The sequence below is a fragment of the Rhinolophus ferrumequinum genome, chromosome 18 (assembly GCF_004115265.2).
Source record: "Rhinolophus ferrumequinum isolate MPI-CBG mRhiFer1 chromosome 18, mRhiFer1_v1.p, whole genome shotgun sequence".
NCBI classification, from domain to species: domain Eukaryota; kingdom Metazoa; phylum Chordata; class Mammalia; order Chiroptera; family Rhinolophidae; genus Rhinolophus; species Rhinolophus ferrumequinum.
In genome coordinates, this window is record NC_046301.1 from 31634374 (window position 1) to 31654745 (window position 20372).

Genomic DNA, 20372 nt, shown 5'->3' on the forward strand with positions numbered 1-20372 from the left:
CGGTGGCAATTCTGTCATACCATCCTCTCCCTTCTTCATAGTACTGACATCTTCTGGAAATGATTGGCCATTTACTTTGCTTATTTGTTCTCTGGTTTCCCCTTCACTCACTGCTGTGTTCACTAGCATGCAAGATGCAGGCCGGGAACCTGACCTATATTACTCCCCACCATTTGCCCAGCGTTCACCCCCCAGCCTGGCCCAGGTCTGTGCTCAAAGGTGTCTGGTGGAGAGAGAATGCATTCCTCAGCAGGGGAAATGAGAGAGACTATTCTGGACTGGCCTGGGTGCTTGAGGACCCCACTGCCATCAGGTGGGACCCACTCACATGCAGCTGCTAGCAGCCCACATTTTCACAGTCTTTCTGGAAAGCATTCTGACAGTTTGGATCAGGAACAGTTCCATGGTATTGGTCCAAAGCAATTTCCCTACCGAGAGCCCAGATAATGGGGGGAAATATCTGAAATCAGAGCAGCAATTTATATACAAATATTAGATGGAGTTTTGTGTGTGTTTACACATATAGTAGGAGAAAATTTTAAATGTGTTTATGATAAGTTTAAATGCTATGAGAAAGGCCTTGCTGTAGTATTAAACGATAAGAAGAATACAAAAGTGGATTCGTATGTGAGGTCATAATGGCTAATATGTATTTAGAGGCTATCTGTTTTGGGCATCATGCCAAGGACTTTAGTTTATATTTTCTAATTCTCTCAACAACCCTGTGAGGCAGTTATGAATTAACTGACTGGGAAAACTTGACTTCAAGAGATCAAGGAAGTTGATAAATGTGGCATAGTTTATAAATCATAAAGTGAGGATTTAAATCCATACCAAAGACTCCCTTTTAAACCACGCCCCATACTGATTTCAGCTTTGTAAAAAATATTTAAATGTTCATATCCCTCCCCTAAAAAAGGCTGAGAAGAAATACACCCAAATCTCAATACAGGTGGCCTCTGAGTATTGGGATTATGGGAAATTTTCTTCTTTATAACTTCCTGTATTTACATTTTTCTATAATGAGCACATATTATTTTCATACAACATTTTGAGTTTTATAAAAAAATAAGTTGTCATACACAAAACTGCAGATAAATTTGGCTTATCAATGTAGAAGAAAAAATATTTTTTTTAAAAAAACAATTTGAGTCAAACATGACATTGACTATATTGTGACTAAGGTTCATTCCATCAAGAAAGAATTCAACATTAAGAAAAATGTGAGTGCAATTTGTCACATTAGTAAGTCAAAACAGAAATGTAATTGTTACTGTCCAGATAAGTACTTTAAAAGACATTCAACAGAATTCAATGACATTCCTGTTAAAGCTTCTAAGGACAAGGGGAACTTTCCAGATAGCTATTGAAAGCCAACAGCCAAATTCAAGATACGTCAGACATGCCTGCTAACATTAATATTATTTAACTTTGTTGTGGAAATTTTAGTGTAATAAGACAAGAAAAAATAGTAAAACTTCTACAGATTAAAGGAAAACGCATACCAGATGACATATATGTCTTCCTGGGAAATCTAAGACAAGTAACTGAAAAACTATTAGAACTAATAAAGTAACTAAAATATACAAAAAACCAATAGCTTTATTTTTTCCAATAATAACATGAGCAAACAACTTTTCTAAACATAATATATGAGTTTAAATGCAATACTAATAAAAATTAACACAGTAGTTTTTAAAATTGTTCTTAAATTAGAAAATGAGTGAGAAAGAATAATGAAGAAAGTTTTAAAGAGAAGAAATTAAATTGGAGTAATTAATATGTGTGGTTCTATGCAGAAACAAAGAGAGTCCAGAAATAGGTTCATGGATACTTGAGAATTTAGTATGTGATAAGAGAGGCATTTCAAATCAGTGAGAAAGATGGGTTTTTAAAATTTTTTTATTATATAATATTTGATTTATCAATTCAATCAATATTTCCCTTTCTTTTGGAGATAGTCTATATTTTTTTAATCAAAATGTTTTCATTTTTGCCTTTGACATTTAAGTCTCAATTTGGATTGGATAGTTGAGAGTGATTGTGAGGTAAGGATACAGTTTCATGTTTTTTCCACATGGAAAACCAGTTGTCTCAGCATCATTTATTGAATGGCTCATGATTTCCCTGATGATCTTCAGTGTCTTTTCTGGAATGTACCAGTTTCCATGTGTGTGAGGGTCTGTTTGGGCCCTTCAGTTCTGTATCCCTGTTCTATCTGTATATTCGTATGTCAACCACACTCTTAATTGCTAGAGGTTTTAATAAATGTTGGTTTCTGGTAGGGGACTCCTTTCTATCTTATTCTTTTTCTTTAGGAATATCTTTTCTGTTCTTGGGCCTTCGCACATCTGTAAAATTTTAGAACTAGCCAGTAAAGTTCTTCAAAAATACCTGTTGAGATATTGATTGAAAACACATTCAGTTCTTGAATGATGGGAGAATGTATGTCTTTAAGATATGAGTCTTCCTAATCATGATCAATGTGTACCTCTCCTTTTGTTTAGGTACTTATTTAATGTCTTTCAAAAAAGTTTATATCTTCATACAAGTTTGCATGTTTTTGTTAGATATATTTCTAAGCAATTATATTTTTAGTTCGTATTAGAAATGAGTTTTTGTTTTGGGGGGGTTTTTGCAGGATTTAATTTTATTTAAACTTAAGTTTTTTGGTTTTGTTTTTAATTAAAGTTTATTGGGGTGATGATTGTTAGTAAAGTTACATAGGTTTCAGATGTAAAATTCTGTAATACATTACCTATATATCACATTGTGTGCTCACCACCCAGACTCAGTTCTCTTTCCATCACTATATATTTGATCCCTTTTAGCCTCATCTACCATGAGTTTTTTGGTGTGTTTTTTTTTTTAACCCTGCATCTTTTTAAATGGTCAAAGGATATGAATAGGCCATACACAGAGGGAAAACTCCATAAAACCAATAAACATCTCAAGAGTAATCAATAAAAAACAAACTAAAGAAAGAAGATTTAGCACTCATCTAATTAGTGAAAAGTAATGTCATCAGGATTGGAGAAAATATGGGGGAAATGAGAACTCTTAGGTATTGCTGGTAGGAGTATAAATTGGTACTTTGGACCATTTGGGGAATTCATAGTAGAGCTGAAAGAGCTTGTAGGTCCACAAAGTAGCTTAAAGCTATGTTGTTCAGAGAAGTTCTCACATATGTACACAGGGGGACATATGCTCATCACAGTACAGTTTGTCATTATGTTGAAGTGGAGACAACTGAATTGCTCTTTGATAAAAAAATAAATAAATAAAATGCTGTTTATTCACTTAGTGGAATAGCATAAAAGAAAAACAAATAAAAGAACTAGGGATCTATGTAGGAAAATGAACAAATCTCAAAATCACAACTTTGGGTAAAAACGAAAGCAAGTTGCAAAAGGGTTGCATGTATTATGAAGCCACTTTTGCAAAATACATGAGTACAAAGCAAGACAGAGTACACATTGCTTACTTATATATGTCATAAATGTACAAAATCATGCATGGTAATGACAACCACTAACTTCAAGATAATGATTACTTTTGGAGACAAAGAGAGGAGAAAATAATAATCAAGCTTTAGTTATATCTGTGACATAAAACGAGAGGAAGATTATGGATGATGTGATACAGAATTGCACACCTGAAATCTATGTAATTTTACTAACAATTGTCACCCCAATAAATTAAAAAAATAAATAAATAAATAAATAAATAAATAAATAAAAAAAATAAATAAATAAAACGAGAGGAAGGAAAGAAGAAAAAGAACTGAATAAATGTGATAAAATATTAACATCTGTCATTAGTATTGTTACATTAGTTTCTATGCTTTTTATACATATAAAATATTCATAATTAATAGTGAAAAAATTTTAAACTAGTTGCATATCTCTATAATCTTGGAGTGGGGAAGAAATTTCTAAGTGTAAACATCAAAGACAAAGATTGGTAAGAAAGATTAATAAATTGACCAGATAATGCTGATAACCTTTGTGCACAATAAATACCATAAAATTAAAAAGCAAAAGATAAATTGAGAAAAATGTTTACAATACATATGACAAATTCATGTATAAAGTGAGTATATTAATCATATAAAGAGGTCCTATTAGGAAAATGATAAACACCTCAATGTAAAAATGAGCAGAGGACATGAAAAACTAATTTGTCACATGAAAAACAAGTGGTTAATAAATACATGATAAATATTAATAGCAAATGAAATGAAAACTATGTTATCTATCACTCTTCATTTAGTAGATTGACAAAGATTTTTCTTAGAACTTGATAAAAGCCAGGGAGGTGGGCTTTCCTCATCACTGTGAGAATGGAATCAGTATTACTTTCGTAGTACCAATTTAGTATCAGAGGTCAAAAATCCTTAAAAGTGTGCATCTTCTTTGACTTAGTAATTCCACTTATAGAAAAATATCTTTTAAAATATTGAACCAACAACTGAATACAGAGGGTACCAAAAACATGTATACACATTTTAAGAAAAGTTTGTTAAAATTGTAATACTCAATATATACCGATTAAAAAAGATGAATACAAGTCACGTTTGACTTCTGCAATGACAAGAGGTGCTCACAGTGGTTACCATCAACATCCAGACACTTCTGATTACAGCGAACTACTGCTTGAGCAACGTTGACCAAAGTGTCCACTTGTATCCATTTTTTTGGCACCCCCGGTATATATTTTATAAGGATTTTTATTACAGGTTTCCTTATAATAGTCAAAGATTATTTTCAAACTTATTCGAACAGTGGTTAAATTAATGTTAAGTCTGTACGATGGTATGTAATTAATAATATTGGTTGCAAGACTGTATTTACTTATATGTAGTTTATACTGTACTGTTTACTGAAATAACCTCATTATAATACTGTGTAAACAGTTCGGCCCCATTTTTTAAAAAGTGGATGTGCATATATAAAGCCCCTGGAAATTCATTACCAGAATATTCACATAGTGGGATTTCACATGATTTTTTTTTTATTTTGTTTTTTGCGTTGATCTGATTTTCTGATTTTCAACATGCTTGTATCACTTGCTTAACAAACATTAGGTTAAAAAGTAAAAAAGATAACTTTTTAAACAAATTAATTTAATAAGTATAAAAAGAATAATAACTCTTACTAGAAGCAGTGCAGGGAAATACATACGTACTGCTGGGTGAAATGCCTAAAGGATAATTTGCAACATACATCAGAAGACTTAAGCATGGTATGCTCTTCGGCCTAGCAATTCCATTTCTAGGATTTTTAACCTTAACAAAGATTGACGGGGGACATAAACAAGGGTAAAATACACATCTTTGCAGAATTATTTCTGATACTGAAGAAAAAAGAAGAAACAGCTTGGGTGTGTAACAAAAGGAATGGGTAAAATCAGTCTGGTACACAACCTTCTGATAAGATGCCCCACCGCCTTGCATAGGATGCTACAGGCAAAACAGGTGACAAGCAAAGATGGCCATGATATACTCTTCTAAAAGCAGGTCACAAAACAGGATGTAGATAACGATCCCAGTTTTGCTGTTTTAAAAAATGGCAATGGAAAAATTACATACCAGAGTATTAACAGTGGTTATCGCTGGATGATGGTGTTGTAGGTAATTTTTATCTTCCTCTGTACTTTTTTAATTTCCTGCAACAAAAGCAAATTACAGGAGTAAAGGGGAAAGTAGACTTAATGTGATACAGAAGAGGAGGCCGAGTCCTCCAAGCATGGCCCAAACACATAAAGGACAGAGTTCTGTCACCTCGTTCGTCCTTTCTAATGTTGCTCAGGGGTACATGTCCCCATATGTGGGTGGGGGCTGGGGGGCAGCGGGAAATTGTCTATTTTCTTTTATTTAACTTCACATTTTAAAATGGCATTTAAGGGTATTACATATTGAAGTGTATCGCTTTTTGTTTAATCCAAACCTCACAGAGGTATGTAAAACAAAAATATAAAGTCCTCCATCCCTTTGCTTGCGAATTTCACTTTCTGGAATCGGCCCTGTTAGCAGTTTCATTTATACCAAGGGCTTCCAGACATTTATTTTCATTTGCAAATATATTTATAGATTCCTCCCACCCTTTTTTTTACACAACCAGAATCATATAATTCAAAGCATTCTGCAATTTACTCTTTCACTTAAGGATAATGTATTCTGGACATTTTTCTTTGTCAGTTAGATCTCTTTTAGTAATTTATTTATCAACTCATTTATTTACTGAGGTTTTTTTTTTTTATTATATAAGTTATCCATGAATATTGTTTCTTAAAATGTGGACAATCCCAAAGGGTCTAAAATGAAAAATAAAAGTTTCCTTCCCCAGAAATAAGCCACAATAACAGTTTTTGTTTTAACGTCTCCTTTTTGTTACCTTTCAACTTTAAAGAATACGCTAACACTTTTATTTTAAATATATCTCTGAACTAATTATATTGATTCCACTATGAAGGATGTAGAATGTACTTCCTTACCTTCCCTACACCTGTACCTCTCTTCTCTATCCTTTAAGTTTTTATCAATTATTTTTTATTCTTTTAGTGATCGAATTTATGATTTAAAATAATATGGTTAAATCTTTATATCTTGATTTATTAACTTTAGACAGCATCTATTGACCCCCCACAGAAATGCTCCTTTCAACTTCAAATCCGACGTTTGCTCTCTTATTTTTGTATATAACACATTTATTATATTACCATGTTTCCCCCAAAATTAGATGTAGCCGGACAATCAGCTCTAAGGCATCTTTTGGAGCAAAAATTAATATAAGATCCAGTCTTACATTGTAGTAAAATAAGACCGGGTTTTATATTAATTTTTGCTCCAAAAGACACATTAGGGCTGATTGTACAGCTAGGTCTTATTTTGGGGGAAACACAGTATATTCTTTTAACATTTATATTCTGTTCTATGCCTATATTTACTTCATACTCAAAATTTCAAAGTCTCTTAAATTTTATGCTTAAAGACAACTTAAGTAGTTGATCACAAAAGCTGTATAATTTCGCCCTAAGTTAAATTAATGAAAATGTGTTTAGTTTCTACTGATTCAGAAACTGCAGAATAGCAAAAGGTTGACATGAAAGAATCTTTTTCTTTTTCCATGTACATAGTTCAAATATTTTCTTGTTACATTTAAACTATATGTATATAGTTTAAAGATTGCACCAAATCTATAGATCAAGATTGCACCAAATCTGTAGATCAAGAAGGGAAGAACCGACATCTTAATATTGAGTATTCCTATCTACATCCATGGAATATCTCTCTATTTATTTAGGTCTTTGATTTCTTTCATCAGAGTTTGTAGTTTTCCTCATATAAATCTTGAACATATTTTGTTAGACTTATGCCTTAGTATTTCATTTGTTTGGTGCTAATGTAAATGGTATTGTGTCTTTAACTTCAAATTCCAATTGTTTATTGCTGGTATATAAGAAAGCAATTGACTTTTGTATATTAACCTTGTATCCTGCAACCTTTCTATAATCACTTATTAGCTACAGGAGTTTTTTGTTGTTGCTGCTGATTCTCTGGGATTGTTTACATAGACAGTCATGTCATCTGTGAATAAAGAGAGTTTTATTTCTTCCTTCCCAATCTCTATACCTTTTATTTCCATTTCTTATCTTATTGTATTTGCTCAGACTTCCAGTTTGACATTGAATAAGAATGATGAGAGTGGACACACTTGCTGTCTGATATTATATATTTTGGTCTTTTAAAACTATTTTCTAGGCTATTTCTTCACCTTATAGTCCAGATCATTAATGTGTACTTCAGCCATCTCCATCTTATTATTTTTAATCACATTTTTAATTTGCAAGAAATTCCTTTCTCTGATTATTCTTTCTTCACATCAACTTGTTCCTGTTGAATTTATATAATAACCTGTAGCATTTCTCTGAGGATACTAATTAGAGAGTTGCTTAAAAGTTATTTTCTACATTCTATCTCTACTTCCTACTGAATTATTCTATTTGTTTATTTTGAATCTTCTCTTTAACATTTTTTTTCTTCTGATTCTTCTGACAGTTGGTTGGCTGTTTATAGATAAAGGACTATGTTGTTCTGTATTGCTAGTTGATACAGGTTTTCTCTGCAGTTGTGTAGAACTATTTCCCTGCAGGCCCCTTCCTTGAATGGAAGGACAGACTATGCATTTCATGTAAGAAGTGTGGGTTCTTCTGAAGGTGAGAGAAAGAGGTAAGAAGGCAACAAGACTGGCTTTCTTAAAAAGTGAGACAAGGTATGTAATGCTAATGGTAGTGTCTGGGAGCAATAATCATGTTAGTCGCTATTATTATCCATGGTGGTTGTATCCAGATTTGTGAACTTATTATCTACTGGCACGTCTTTTCCAGACAAAAATTTCTATTTTTAGGAAGCACTTAGATACCCGCCCCTTATATACACTATCTTTATTCCTTATAATAATTATGCAAGGTAAGCATATTATTTCCATTATGCAGACGAGGAAACCGAGGCTTGGCCTGGCTAAATCACATTATCTTTGTCAAAGAGCTGTAAAGCATCAAAGCCAAGATTCAACACATTTCTGTGAGTTTCCAAAGGCAAGAAGTGGTCTCTCTGTCACACCCACTGTATTGCCCCTCACACACTGTAATTGGGTCAGTCTTCTCTGCTGTGGTGCCTCCCTGGGTGATTTTTTTGAGCCTGAATTGCATACTTATTTTAATTTGACTTGTTAGTTTCAAGCAATCACTCCTGAGGAAGTTTTTTAGAAGTTCCGACTCTATGAGTTTTTCCTCTCATTTTATATTTTCTAAAATTCTAATGAGCCAGATTTTTACGTCTGCATAAAAATTGCTCATAAAATATTGACGAAAAGAGGCTGAAGATAGAACCCTAAAGCATGCCACCACAGACCTTCATCAATAAGAGATTAATCTATTATTTAGCATCACTCAGTAAGGTGGCTCACTCATACATGTTTGTCTGGCTCTGAAATAATAAGACCAGTCCAGAATGAGAATTACAACAGTGATTATACATAAATGAATAAATTGAAAATCTCTAAGACCCTCATTCTGTTCTAAAATCCTACCATAATCCACTTTTATTCACTTATCCCTTATACATAATTTTCTAATCAGTTTTGTATTCTTCACAGATTTCATGACAAATGTTTTGTTTTCATTACCTCACATACTTTGGAGTAGGATCAGCCAGACTTCAGAGTCAGATAGAACTGGTTTTCAAATATCAGTCTGTGACTCACTGTATGGTCTTGAACAAGTCCTTACACCTAATTGAACCTCAGTTTCTTCATCTGTAAAATGGGAAGGAGTATGTCTACTGTAGGGCTAGATATACTATATGTCAAGCACATACATTAGCATAGTGTCAGGCCTTGAGTCAGAAGGAGTACTACGTACTGTGCCCGTCATCCCTAGTATTCATGTTCTTATATGACAGGCAAATCTTACAACAAGCAGTTTTATTAGTGAATTTTAAATGTCTGTGTCTCTAGCTGGACATCTGTGTCTCTAGATCCACTCAAGAATCATAATTAAGCCAAAAGTGTCAGGGGCCTGAGGCCTTTTTTTGCCCCCTATCTTTAACCTGTTCCAATTCCTTGTTGAAAGCATAAAATAGAGCTAAATTTTTCAGTCCAATTCTTCCCCACCCCCAAAACCTGGTAGGGATGCTTCCCTTCTGTTTACAAATCCCTTCTCTGGGTTGTGCTTAATAAACATTGGAGAGGTGGCGCAAAACAACTGAATGTTGGATAGCGTCTTTTTAAAGAAATTCGATTGGTGAACGGATGGGTATCTGGGAAGATCCCTGTGAGCCTCAGTGGGAGGGAGCAAGGCTCTCTCGTTAGAGACATGACTTAAATCGTTGTTACACGCTTCAGTATTATCACCTCTCTGTCTTCAGTCTCCTGTCTGAGGACGGGGATGAGGATAATGATTGTTTATTTCACAGGGTCATTTGGAGGCTCTTGAGATATTGTGTGAAAACACTTTGTGAACTGGCCACTATCAGAAAGATGCTGTCATTGTTATTATAGAAAGGGACCTTATTTCCCCCGTGTGGAAAACACTTTGCAGAAATTTATTAATATTAATATGTAAGGAATGTTTGTATGGAGGACATATTAATATGTAAGGAATGGGTGTATGGAGGACAGAAAAAATTCATTTCATTTAAAGATAGGGTGATCACTGGTAGGAAAATTGTAAGCATTATTTAGGAGGGACTCGTGAAGAAACACTCAAGTTCTGCAAAACTGTCTTTTAATTCTTTTTACAAGTTATTCGAGGTCTTACAATTAAGTTTGTGAACTCGTTGTCACAATATTGCTAACCTTTTTTGATATCAGAGGGATTATTCATTATGAATTTGTACCAACTGGACAGTTAACCAAGTTTACTATTTGGAAGTGCTGAAAAGGCTGCGTGAAAAACTTAGACGAATACGACCTGAACTTTTCGCCAACAATTCATGGCTCTTGCATCATGACAATGCACCAGCTTACACAGCACTGTCTGTGAGTGAGTTTTTAGCCGGTAAACAAATAACTATATTAGAACACCCTCCCTACTCACCTGATCTGCCCTCAATGACTTCTTTCTTTACCTGAAAATAAAGGAAATATTGAAAGGAAGACATTTTGATGGCATTCAGGACATCAAGGGTAATACAACGACAGCTCTGATGGCCATTCCAGAAAGAGTTCCAAAATTGTTTTGGAGAGTGAACTAGGCACTGGCAATGGTGCATAGCTTTCCAAAGGGAGTATTTCAAAGGTGACCATAGTGATATTCAGAAATGAGATATATAGCACCTTTTTTAGGATGAGCTCGCAAACTTAATTGTCCTACCTCCTACTCCTGAAACACAGCCAAATAAAAGAAAGGGTCTTCATGAGGTGGGGCTGGTGAGCCCGTCTGCGTCAGCATCGTAGGTGTCAGGCCCTGGAGCCCCACCCTGGACCTGTATACCAGAACTGCTGGGCCTGGGCCTCAAGAATCTGCAGACACCTCACTGGTTATAATGCAAACTCAGCTTTGGAACGACAGTGCTAGGGAGTCATAACTGACTCCATTAGGAAGTAGTGAACTCATGATTGAACATTTTGCTTAATTTTTTTAAATGAAAACAATGCAAAAAAAAGTTTAGAACCTGCAAAGTAGATTGAAGTCCATAGTCCCATCAATAAAAAATACAACAGTAGTTGTATTTGTTTTGGCATATCAGTAGTACGTTTTAATGATCACTACTGTGGGTTTTTTATATATGAACTTACACAGTGTCTCCAAATAAAAGAATTTTATTCACAGGCTAGTAATTATGACCAGAATTTAAATATCAACACGGTGCCACAGAAGCCTAACAAATTTCAAGTTTCTCGATGTCAGAAGAATCAAATGTAGGTGACTCAGTAACGTGTGTCTGTATTTCACGTAACCCAGCTTCACAAAAATGCTGTCTTCCTTCCTGAAGTTTTGCACAGCACCCTCAAACTTTTGACCACCTAAAAAGTCTTTTCTATCAACTTTATCATTGTGGGGAGTGACTTTCCACTGCGGAAATATTTTCACGTTACAAAATTGAAATAGCCACATATGTGTCTCCTCCTCACTGTGCCTAAGTTGGCAGCCACATTGACCAGGGACACACATAAGTCACAGGTCATCACTGCTAGCTTGCCCCTTGCCAGGGGGCCACACGTGTGCAGAGGCTCTTACATACTCAGCCAGGAGTTATAACTCTGTATCATGTCCTATGCTAGTACTGGGCAAATATTCTACTAGTATTTAAAAGCATCACACAAGGCATTAACTGTGGTTTCTTATCATATACTATTTTATCATATACTATACTTATCATAATAATTCTATCATATACTCTACAATATAGACAATGTAAAAACTCTGTTTTCTGAACATGGTTCCTGTCTCAATGTCTTTGGGAAAGCATCATTTCTCTATGTTGAAATATTACCCAGTCCTGATGGAATTATGCACAGCATTTTTCTGGTGTTCTTTTTTTCTCATACTTTACTCTCTCAATTCCCAACTAAAAAACGTGGAAGGAACAATGGAATTAGAGCAACAGTATTTAGTAACCCCTAATGGAACCATTAGTTGGAATATTGATCTTTTCAATGGCAGGATCAGGCAGCATCACTAAAGTGGTACAGACAGTGTGATTACTGCCTGATACCATGTGACACATCCTGATAGTATGTAACACGGAGCATATGTCACCCCCTTAAGGCATTCCCTACCAGAAAAAGATGAACCTGAATCTAATGGAGCCTGTAGCATTAACTCTATGGGCAAGGAATAGGGAGATAGAGAAGTTATGAGCCATCAAAAGGAAGCAATATCCAGAATGCAAAACATTCTATAGGACAACCACCTGGTTTTTGCAAATCAATGGCATGAAACAAACCAAAGTTGGGGGCCGGAGGCAACAGCAGTAAAGGAGACTTGAAAACATAACAATCTTATGTCATGTATGAAGCTTGTTTGAATCTTAACTAGAACAAACCAACAGCAATAAGCCATTTTTGAGACAATTGGGGAAATTTAATTATGGATTGGATGTTAGATAATCATAGAATTATTGCTAGTTTTGTTAGATATAATAATGACGTTGTGGTTATGTAAGAAAATGTCTCCGGGCAAAGTACATGGAGGTGACATGGCATGTTTCAAGCCATCTGTTTCATTTCATATCAAAGTTTCAATCTTTTATTTATGAAATAATTTCCCTTAAAATACTTCAATTAAGAAAATAATTTTTAAAGATAATTATTGAATTGGGTAATCAGTATGTAGGTGTTCATTATACTCTTTATTTTTTTATATTTTAAAATTTTTCATTAAAATATGGTGTCTGAAAAAATACTGTATTTCACTAAAAACTTGTATCTGAACCATCCTTTATGGTCTAAGCTGGTGTTTTCTCCTGGGTGGAAGTGATTTCTCCTTGCTGAGCTCACATAACCTCTCCAGTATGTAATTCTGCCTACCGTGAATTGTTGTGATTAGGGTATATGTTCTACTTCTTTAGCTTACCATAAGAGCAGGCTCCTTTCTTGCTTTATCTCCATGTCTTTGCTATGTTGACTCAGTCCATGGTTGACAGTGACTGAATGAACACCAGAATATGGAGTTCTAAGAGCCAACACTGAAGCTGTTTTATGTTCACATGTGGAGGGACCAAATGGGGACACAGGTGACGTGGCCTCATTCAGGTTGATTAATCCTGAAGTTGAGACTCATACAACGGGTTTCAATTTAAGTTCTTTGGTTTCATCTTTAATTCAGAGTCATAGGCCTCTCGCTGTATTTTTCTCATCTAGGAAATGGGCCTAGCACAAGTGAATTCCTAAGGGCAGGACTTGGGTTGCCTGGCTGTTGGCAAAGGCTTCGTGAGGGTAGAAGGACTCGTGGGAAACTGCCATCTCATCATGATGGCCAACACCCAGGATGAGCCCAGGCTTTGTGGATAGGCTTACCTGTTTCCCCTCAATGCTGCCCATCCATGTCTAGCAGGTCAAGTAAGAGAGGTAAAGCCTTCAGCTAATAATATGGCAAAGTTTCCAGATCAGAAACGTAGGAGCTGGTCAGCACTGGATGCAGGCCGGCCCCACAGCTGACCAGCTGGTTGACTTGGGGAGTCACTTCATGTCTCAAGTCTGTCTCATCGGTAGAAATAAGGTAATAATGTCTATTTCACACAGTTACTAAAAAAAGTTATTGATTATTTATATATGTGGAAGAATAGTAAAATATTTATCAAATCCTTACTGTGGACCAGGCACTGTTCTAAGATGTAATAATAGCATGTAATAACTAAATTAATCCTTACAACACCCGAGACTAAGAGACAGAAATGGTAAGCCCAAGGACACACAGGTAGAAAATAGTGAAACTATTATTCAGACCTCGGCATTCTTGTCTACCATGCTGTGTGTCCCCTCTCAAACAGAACAATATATGTCTGGCTCAGTGTCTGGCACACAGGAAACACTTAGCACATGATAGCGCCTACTATTTTTAAAAGTAAACCAGAGTCACACTGATTTTTCTGTCATATGCATTCTAAGGTTGACTTCATGCATGAGATTTTTTCCAACCAAATCCTCCCCCTGCCTCTAAAATAACATGCTTGGGCTTCTGGAACCGCCAGCACAGGTGGAGGGACTCAGAGCCATCAACCCTTCTCTGGGCCACACAACAGCCCACGATCCACGTTGGCATTTGTCCCCCACCCACCACTACCATCAAACAGCCTGGCTCCCAACACCAGACTCTCAGCCCCAAACGGAAAGGTAGGAAATACCCATGGATTCCAGGGCCACCTTTGAGCATCGGGAAGAAGGAAAAGGAGAAGGAAAGTATCATCCATGTGCCTCTGGTCCTCCCCTAGTTAATATTTATTTAGTGTTTTCTATGTTTTTGCTCGTTCTCACCCTCACTTTCTTTTTTTTTTCTTTTTTTTTTTTAATTTTTTTTTTAATTTATTTTTAATTTATTGGGGTGACAATTGTTAGTAAAATTACATAGATTTCAGGTGTGCAATTCTGTATCACATCATCCATAAATCACATTGTGTGTTCACCACCCAGAGTCAGCTCCCCTTCCATTACCATACATTTGATCCCTCTCACCCTCATCCCCCACCCCCCAACCCCTTTACCTTCTGGTAACCACCAAATTACGTTCCCCAGATTAATATTCAAGCCCGTGGCCATCCTATGGTCACCGATTGCCCGCCAATCCCCTCACCCTCCCCCCCACCCCCCACCCCTCCCTCCCATCTAGCAACCCTCAGTTTTTCCTCATTGTCTCCCAAACTGTTTCTGATTAGTTCATTCACTTATTCTTTTCTTTAGAATCCGCAAATAAGTGAGATCATATGGTACTTATCTTTCTCTCACTTTCTTTAGTTCACACGACAACCATGTGAACTATGGATTGTAGGCTGTTGGTCCTTGACCTCTATAAAACTTACATATTTGCTTATTATGTGTCAATACCCCACAATATTTTCCATATGTTGAGTTTGGACTTGAGCACATCAGCTGGTAAAAGAACATTCTCATCCACCAATCACCCGCCTGCCAATAGCGCAGTCTTGGCAAGACAACCATTTTCATCTGGGTGGCAGTGTTTGCATAATTGTTTTAGTTGCATTTTTCCTTAATTTTGCACACAGAGTCAGATAGTCACTGAAATTATGCCCATAATCATGGGTAAGTGAATAATTAAAAGACATCTGTGACAGGCTGAAAATAGATTGTGAAGATTTGCCAAACAGGGAAGACATAACGAAGAATTCCATAACATGGTTTAATTCTGCAGAAACAGAACTGCTCCCTTCCCCCAAAACAGGAAAGGCCGTTGTTTGACTCTTTTCAGTATTTCCCTTTGAATGTGTTCTTTCAGGAAGGCTTTACATATGAAACAAAGAACACTTCATGCCTCCCCATTTTATAGGTAAGGAGACTGTGACTTAGACTGATTCAGTGACTTGCCCAAGTTCGCACAGTCAATACGTAGCTTGCTTTTCAGTCCAGGTTCCTTGGACCACCCACTCACCCTGGCTGGAACAGGGAGGAGGAGAAGGCTGTCCTCGTCTCTGCCTAAAATGCCAGGGTGGCAGTCACCCTCAGAACTCCTCGCCCCAACAGCTCTGCCAGAGGTTTCTCCTCTGGAGGGGAGGGCTTTGGAGGCAGGTGGCAGCCCCCACCAAGGAAAGGATAAGGTATCTGAACCTGAACCTGAAAGGTGGGCCAAGGGGATTGGAGCCCCAGGCAAGTTCATCCAGGCAGCGAGCCTGGGGCAGTATGGGGGCAGAGAGCACCATCCAGCTCCTGGCTCTGCCACCTTCAGTGGGACCTTAGCAAGTCACCTCACTGCTCTATCTTCAGCTATAAAGTGTGGGTAACTAACCTATTGATTCTGTCTTGACTCATATCTATCAAATGCTTTTCAACCTGTGACGTGCTAGGCAACTGTAAATCAAGGATTCCTAGTTTCTCTATTTTTCGGTGCTGCCTCCACCACATCCCCTGTCAGGCTGAGGCTGTTCCAGGCTTTGAGCATCTCCCCGAGGGCCAATATAGCCCTCCCTGCTCTGGCCAAAGTCTGCACAGAGGTCTGGTCTAATCCAAAGAAATAGACAGAAGTCCCCGCTCCCAACTTGCCCTCTTGCTAGCCCCAAACATGCACATGCGCACACACACACATACACACATGGGTTGCATGCACATGCTTGTTTTGCCATGCATACACACACGCACATGTGCTCTCTCTCTCTCTCTCTCTCTCTCTCTCTCTCTCTCTCTCTCACACACACACACACACACACACACACACACACACACACACACACAAACTCACATCCTTCTCTCTTTCATCGTTCACCCCTGGAAAGAAGGTCAGTGTCTTCTCAGTTCAGCAAAGCCACCTTGAGCCACCTGGGACCTGTGGTGTCGCACTTGGCTTTGGCATGGACTTCCACATTTCCTGGCTCCACGCAGCCTGAAACTGCTAAAATATCACAATGAGGTGGCAGCCCTCACACCAGACACAGCTTTAGTTGTCACCCAGCCTCCTGAGTTACTCTAGTCTCTAGTCAGAATCATTGGGGTGGAAAGACCTGTAGAGAACTTCAATAAACCCATGGAAAATCATCTGTATATACACTGCTAAGGAGTTGAAAGCAAAGAAGTCTAAGTAATGGGTGATTTAATTTTAGGAGTTTTACTTTCTGTCAAGTTATTTTAAATGTTCAATTGCGTTGTTTAAGTGAACATAAATTTTGCTCAGGAAGTTTAAAATTGGTGGCAATATTGCTAACCGGATAAGGTTGGTCATTTGGACAGGTGCAGAAACAGGAGTCCAAATCAGGGAAATTCTAGAAGCTTTGCTTGCTCACCCTTCATTGAGCCAGGAGGCTGGGATAGGTCAGGAAAAGCCTGAGGATCAGGCAACCTTGGCCGGTCTTACAGTGGTCGTTCTTAAAAACTAGGGCTGGCCCTGCTCTAGGCCTTATACCCCCTCTTTTGCTGGGTGAATCTTTCACATTCTATTTGTACTTCTCTGTCTGTACCAGAAATATAGGCTTATTATTAAAGAATTTGAGGAATACATAAAATGATCAGAAAGCAGGTAAAAGTAACCTGAAGTCCTGTCACCTGAGATAAACAATATTAACATTTTAGGAAATATCTTTTTGGGGCACTGCTTTGCATTACTGTTCACCCACCCAACCACACACCCACAATTTGTTTAACTTGCTTTTTTTGATTTTTGCCTTCCACCTCCCTTTTCTGTCTCTACCTCCCCCACCAATAAACAAAGTAAACAATTTGGTGTTCATCCTCCCAAACCTCTCTCATGTAGTATAAAAACATGCACACATGCCAACCTAAAGTTTTCTTTCCTCATTCTTTAGTATTTCTAAATATAGAATAATGTCATGCACATCTTTGCATCTTGGTTTTTTCACGTAATGGCAAATTGCAGAAAACCCGCTTAGCCTCACTGGTAAAGATCTAGCACATTCTTTTAAATAGTTTAGTAATATTTTACAGATTTTTAGAGTACAGATTTATTCAACAATTCCCCACTTGGTGAGGAATTACAACGCTGTTTTTAATTTTTTGTTCTTTTTTTTGCTACTACAACTATTGTTGCAATTAACATTTTGATATCTCACATATTCCTATATAATGATGTTTTATTACTCTGTGAGATTCTCAGAAGTAGGATTGTAAGGCAAAAGGTATATATATTTTAAAATTTTAATAGAACTTGCGAGATTGCTTTCTAAAAGGTCATTAATATTTTGTATTTTATTTGTTCAATAAATATTTATTAAGCTTTTACACCTTGCCAAGCATTGTTTTAACAATTTAGATTTGATAACGAATAAAACAAAGATCTCAAACCTCATAGAGGTTTCATTCTAGAAATGGAGTGGGGAAGAACAGATGAAATAACAGTAACTTTAATAAATACTTTTGTACCAGAAATGTAGGAAAACACAATTTTCTCTTGTTTTACTATCAACAATTGTTATTATCATTCCTTTCATTTCCCACCCCCAATTTACTGATGTAATGTGATATTTTATTGTTATCTTAACTTGGATTTTCCATTTGGTAATTTTAACATTTTTCACATTTATTTAGCTGTTTGGATTTGAGTTGGATGAAATGTCTATTTATAATCTTTACACATTTTTCTATTGAGTGGATTGTATGCTAGACCCATACTTCCTGTCAATGTTCATGAATTCTGTGTATATTATAAATAGACATTTATCTGCCATGTATCTTTCTCCTAATCTGTTGCTTATCTACTAACTTCATGATGGTTTATTATATACCATGTAATACCTCTAACATTTATGAATTTATCTTTTTGCTATGACTGTGTCTTTTTGTCGTCTTTTAGCTTCTGGCTATTCTATCTCTGTCAATTCTTATTTCCAAACTCTGGGTCACATGTATTGTCTTCTAAACTTTTTTCCAATTAAATTTTTTTATTTTTTTTTTATTTTTCTTCAGTACACCTGGAATTTATCTCTTAATATAGGGGTCTCTTAAAAGTAGGGGTCCAACTATATTTTCTTCTAGGTAGATAGCCATTTTCCCAATACCATTTATTAAACTAAACCCTCAATTCTCCACTAAATTAAAATGCCACCTTTTACATATATGCAGTTCTCATATGTACTAGACTCTGTTTGCATACCTATTGTTCTGCTCCACAGGTTATATGTCTATTCTTATTCAAATTTCATGCTGTTTTGATTGCAGTCTTCTTTTTCATAATTTTAAAGTTAGATTAAAACTTTATTCAGTCATAGAAACCTTCAGATAATTTTATCCAATTAAAAGTTATAATTATTATTGAAAGTACATTTAATTTATGTTAGAAACAAGAAAGAAGACATAATCAAAAGGAGAAGAGATTGAAATAATTATAAGACAATCCTACCTAGAATTTTATAGCAACAAATTGGAAAATGTGGAGGAAATTAAAGATCTCCTATAAATCATATAAATCATCAAAATGATGCAAGGAGGAGAGAAAATGGGAACATAAAAAACCGGGATGTGCCTGAACAGATAAATTCCAGTAGAAGAAGTTGAAACTGGAAATTAAAGATCTACAATTTAAAGGGCGCCAGGAACAGATGATTTACCGGCTGAGTTCTACGTAGCCTTTCAAGAATAGGTAGTCCCAACATTATCAAACTATTCAAGACCATAGAGTAAGACAGAGAGCTCCCCAGTATGTGTTATGAAACCAGCATCATCTTACTGCTAATTCCTCATAGACAAATCCCACATGAGAACATAGATTCTCATTTGAAATAAAATATTAGCAAATAGGATTCATCCACATATCAAAAAGACTAATTCACTGTAACCGAATAACTTTTATTCCAAAATGTAAGGATATTTTAATGCCAAAAAATTTATCAATGTAATTCATTATATCAACATATTAAAGAATAAAAACTATCATATTAACAGATACTAAGTAGGCACCTGATAAAATTCAGTTGCCATTCCTAATAAAACCCACAATCCCGTATCCAAAATTCTGATACCCAAAAATCTCTGAAAACTCAATGTTGACCTATAACTTTGGCAACTGATGTTAAAGCTGATCTGACATAAAGAAATTACTTAAATATAGAAAGTATTATTCTTTACAAATGTACAGTATTACAAATGTTCTGTATGTAAAGCATATGCGTATTCAAAAAATACTTATGGATTGTTTGCTCCTATGGCTTTCTATTCTACATTCAAAATTGTTATACTCTTTTCTTTTTTCATAGTGAGTTTGAGGAGAAATAATATGAGGCATGTGCCTTCAGCTCTCTGGAAGAAAAGCACTTCTGTGTTTTATTGAATTTAAGACACCACTGCTTGGAAGGCGAGAATTTATTTTATGTATCACTAAAAGAGAAAAAAAGATTCTACTAATTACTCTATGAAGCACAATCAAGTGTGAGACGCACTCTGGTTTCAGAGATATTAAAATGTGAGAAAGGTGCATCTCAGAATTGATGAAATATAGTGCATACGTCCAAGGGCAATCAGGAACCCACCACCAACCACACAGCCCATCAGACAAGAGCGGAACTCAAGGCACTTTCCTCTTGGGGAGGGGCCAGGCAAGAGGTAAAGTGTGGTGGTCTGGGGTCAGCCACGAAGCCACGTTGGCTCTGCACGGGTTAGTTGATCATAAACCAGGTCTTTAACGTCTCAAAACTCAGTCCTGGGACAGTCATAATATCTACTTACACTTATTTTAGAGAGCTGCAAGGATAATAC

The 20372-nt window shown here is 36.2% G+C and overlaps 1 protein-coding gene across 1 annotated transcript in view; it reads left to right on the forward strand.

Moving 5' to 3' along the window:
* BLK (BLK proto-oncogene, Src family tyrosine kinase) overlaps window positions 1–20372 on the forward strand; it is a 54482-nt gene that overhangs the window by 14141 nt on the left and 19969 nt on the right. The window lies entirely within an intron of this gene.